Raw genomic sequence first — 5,021 nt, 5'->3', positions numbered from 1 at the left:
TTCAATTATGTCATTTTTAATGCTAAGATGACATTGTTTGAGATGTCTTTGTTATGACAAGTTGACATTAACCAATACAACATAACTTGTCATGACAACTTGACATTACCAAGACAACATAACTAACCACGTTTTACTAGTGATACAAAAATTATTTGTCATTAAAATGTCATTAAGTGTTAATAATAATAGTTTTATAACAGCGTCATGAATATTCTTCAGTTCATAATGTTTTTTTCCATCAGGTGTTAGGGAAATAAAATCAATCATCTAATAATAATAATAATAATAATAATACATTGATAAAATTATATTTTAATGCATTTGGTGACTGATTCACCTTAATTAAATAAAAACAGTACAATAATGAGTTAAACCATGCAGTGTTGGGTCCATACTACTGCAAAAACAGTTAATTACATTCAATTAATTAATTAATTAATTAATTTAATAATTAATGTCAGAAAATTTCAGAACCCTTTTTGTGAGGAACAAGCTCTGTTAGTTTTTTATGTATTGTGCACATACACACATGACGTGGTGTCTGTTGCATTTTGTTACAGTGTTTAAAATTATTTGACATAGTATAAACACTTAATGACATTTTACTGACAAGTTCAATTTGTATTAATGTAGTTGAGGTCAAGAAAAATATTAACAATGCTGTTATAAAATTATTTAATAAGTATTAACCCTTAATGACATTTAAATGTCAGAATAATGTTAACTCATAAAACAAGGTAGTTTCTTAAATTTGATAAATATTCTGCTATGTCATGTTTATGACATTTATGACAAGTTATGTTGTATTGGTTTATGTCAAGTTGTCATAACAAAGACATCTCAAACAATGTCATCATTGCATTAAAAATGACATAATTGAACAAATGACACTTAATGACAGTTTGTCATAAACATGCATAAACTCTCCTTCATGTTCATGACACGTGTCATATCATGATTATGAAGTTGTCATCTCAGTCTTATGAACACCCCTTCAAGTAAAGTGTTACCTATATTTCTAATACTTATACATGTGGGGGAGAAATATGAAAACATGAGAAATAATATTTATATAAAACAAGCAAATTACTATATTATACTGATAACTATATGGTTCAACCAAACATTAATATTTTTGCTGTGAAAGGATTGTTTACCCAAAACGTCTTTGTTCGGCTGAACACAAATAAAGATATTTTGAGCAATGCTTGTAACCAAACAGTTTTTGAGCACCATTGCCATCCATAGCTTTTTAACTTACTATGGAGGTCAATGGTGCTCCTGTTGTCTGCTTGATTACAAATAGCTTCCTTTGTTTAGCATGTTTGGAACAACATGAGGGAAAATGATGACAGAATTTTTAGGTGAACTATCCCTTAAATTATCTCATTCTTAGGCTGTCCAAGATGTGTGAGACATTTTTCTTGTGTAAAGAAGATTTTTAGCTAAAAGCATGGTGAAATATAAAAGTCCAGGGGGTGGTTTCCCAGACAGGGCTTATCTTAGTCCCATACTACAAAATTCTGCTGCTTATGCTATCTGTATTATGTTATATCTGACGATTTTTCTGTGTTTTTCACTGCAAAGCTGCTTTGAAACAATTACCAATTGTGCAAAGCGCTATATAAATAAAATTGAATTGAATTGAACTACAAGGCATGTTTGAGCTACCTGTTTTTTGTAAAGGTATGTTTGTAAAAACTACTTAAATGTCCTAATATACTGTAACTAAGGCCTAGTTCTGGATTAATCTAAACCAGAATCTAAACACTAATCTAAAGTGTTGTTTCTTTGAGAGTAAAGCAAATACATATCTAAGACTGGTTGCCCACTGAAGCTAAGTAGGGTCAGTACTTGGATAGAAGACCTCCTAGGATAACTAGGTTGCTGCTGGTAAAGGTGTTAGTGAGACCAGCAGGGGGCGCTCACCCTGTGGTCTGTTTTGGTCCTAACAACCCAGTATAGTACTAGGGGCACAACACTGTCAAAAAGCACAGTCCTTCGGATGAGATGTTAAACCGAGGTCATGACTCTCTGTGGTCGTTAAAAATCCCAGGATGTCTTTCGAAAAAGAAGGGTGTGCCCACGGCATCCTGGCCAAACTTGCCTATTGGCCTACTATTCATCCCCATATATACTAATTGGATATATCACTCTGTCTCTTCTCCACTAACAAGCTGGTGTGTGGTGGGCGTTCTGGTGCTATATGGCTGCCATTGCATCATCCAGGTGGATGCTGCACATTGGTGGTGGTTGAGAAGATTCCCCCTTTAAGTGCTTTGAGTGCTGCAGAAAAGCGCTATATAAATGTAACAAATTATTATTATTATTATTATTATTATTATTACATGCACACAAAAATTTATATCCACAGCTCCTGACCATATACCGAGGACTTATGAAGTGAAATGATTGGTTTGTGCATTATTATAGTACAGCATTATAATCTGTAATTCAAAGTACATTTACAAGAGCAAATTTTCAGTTTTGAATAAACAATCTCTTTAAAAACACACAATGTATAATAATAATAATAAATATCCATATTTTGAAGAAGTGAGATTCTTAGATGTTTTTGTTTGCTTATGATGCTTATTTAAAATTTTATGAAGGATTAATGATTTAAGTAACTAATGCTTTATTTGTAATGCAGAGCACCTGCCTTTGATGGTTTTAATGATGCTTCTCTTATGCTCCGCCTTTTGTTTACTCTCTTTTATATGATTTCTTGTGCTTCATTGACAGAGAGTAATGGAGAGATTAATACATATTATATAAATCTGTGAGAAATCTGTCAGAGCATGGAAAATCTACACAGTGTTTCATATATATACAGAACTTTGGGATTAGAAGTAATTTGCTGCAAGGATTTAGCTATCAGTTACTATTAGCAAAGTCTGGATCGGCTGACCATTCTGTCATTTTTATGTTTTTTGCCTTATGACAGTGTAAAGGCGACTGGAATTTTATTTTGCATTGTTTCCATATGGATAACACCTCCAAATTTGAATTGATTTTTAATCATAAATTGTGCACCTCAGTCAATTGGATGGTGGTATGCCAGCATAAAGCCCCACATCACCAAACCATATATAGACTTTAGTGTAAAGACCCGAGCAAATTAGTAAGACAATTTTACTGAAAATTGGCTGCATTGATTTGCTTGTTAGCACTTTTCTGAGAATACTAATCTATACAGTTCATGGTTTATCATATTTATTGTTTTGACTTGAGTATTGGCACCAAAGTTGAGAAATGTTTTTAAACAGTGTCTGTTTTGTCTTGTTTTTAATTATCGTTGACCACAAATCTAAATTATATTTTCAGACAGCAGATTTCAGCGGCTTATCTTCTCTCCTCCCCTTGATTAACTAACATGTTTAACCTTGCAATGGCATCAACAACATATAGTATAACTACAGGACCACACTAACAATGATGTTACAGTAAAACTACTCTCAGTGTGTCTCTGTTTTCTCCCAGCTTGTGAATCACTATGTGTCATAGATTCAGACTGACTAAGGCAAGGACCCTCAGTGACTATTAGGGCTATGTACTAAATCTCCCTCTATGTACATTCTACATAGTGCACATATGGAGTGGTCTCCTAAACCGTAGTGGAATTTACTGAGAGCACTCATATGTAGGAAATAGTGAATGAGGGCAGAGGGTGATTTTGAATACAGCCTAGGATTATCCCTTGACAATATTTGGTCCAATTTCCTAATGCAGTGGTTTTCAACCTGGGGGCCGCGAGATGGTGCCAGGGGGGGCCCCAGTTTTATGACATTTTATGAAATACATTAATTTATCATGAATTCTGTGTAATTAAACCTAAAAAATAAGGCTACTACTAACGAAAAGCACTACTTTTTTGTATAATTTAATGTTTTTTTATTAAAATTTTGAGTTTAAGAACAGTTTTTTGTCACAAATTTTCTTTGGGGGGGCCGCGAAGGGATGCACCCTACACAAGGGGGGCTGCACGCTGAAAAAGTTTGGGAACCACTGTCCTAATGCACTTTTCTGTGCATACTAATCTACATGGTTTATCATATTTAAAGTATATGTGAAATATCAGGTGACACTGAATTTGGCTATTTTGAAAAAAGTATCATACATTAAGATGCAAATGACTAAATAAACCTGTTTGTAGTAGTGTCTGCATAATTATTATTTTTTAAAAATTGGCTAAAATAAAAAATGGTTTAAATGCCCTGTTAAAAAAAACAATAGACACCATCACATAAATTCTATTGGTTTTATTTGGGAATTTTATTGGTTCTAATGGAATATGGCCCAAAACACACTACAGCGTAGTGTAGTTTTAATGATAAAAGCTAATGGTTCCTATTGGTATTTTAATGGAAACCATTAGAATTTTCTGTAATGGTTTTATTGTTTTTTTTCAGCAGGGTTGTTAAATCATACATTTAGCCACATCCATTAAACTATAAGGTGCCCAGACTACCGACAGGTAGCCAATTTGTTTATTCTATGGGCTAATCGATTATTTACAACATTCCATAATGTTATATATCGACACGCCCGTACGACGTCACAAATCGGCAACACGTATATCCTTTAGAATTCCGACTAAATACGACTTTATTTGTTCATGAGCTCGGAACTAGTACATACAATAAATACATCACATAAGAGACACATCTAGTTAAAGGTGCCCGATAAAAACCCGTTTGTCCTTGTGTGAGGATCATTTTACCTCATTTTATAAGTTTGTTTCTAACGTGATTTGCTTTGCAGCTTCGCAATTGAGACTAGTACTTTTTTAAGTCTAATTCTTCTTTTCTTATCTGTTAACATGTGTGATTCATACCTATTGTTCGTGTGGCATTGAGCAAAATGTGATTTTGTGTTGTTTACTAAAAACAGAGACTGTCTGACAAGCGTATGACGTCAAAGTACCGCGAGACAGATTCGAGAAATCATACGGAGAAGTGTAATTTCGACTCGCTCTCGCGGTACTTTGACGTAAACCGCTTGTTATAGTTATTTTG

The sequence above is a fragment of the Misgurnus anguillicaudatus genome, chromosome 7 (assembly GCF_027580225.2).
Source record: "Misgurnus anguillicaudatus chromosome 7, ASM2758022v2, whole genome shotgun sequence".
Classification (NCBI taxonomy): Eukaryota; Metazoa; Chordata; class Actinopteri; order Cypriniformes; family Cobitidae; genus Misgurnus; species Misgurnus anguillicaudatus.
Note: the sequence above shows the minus strand (reverse complement) of the source record.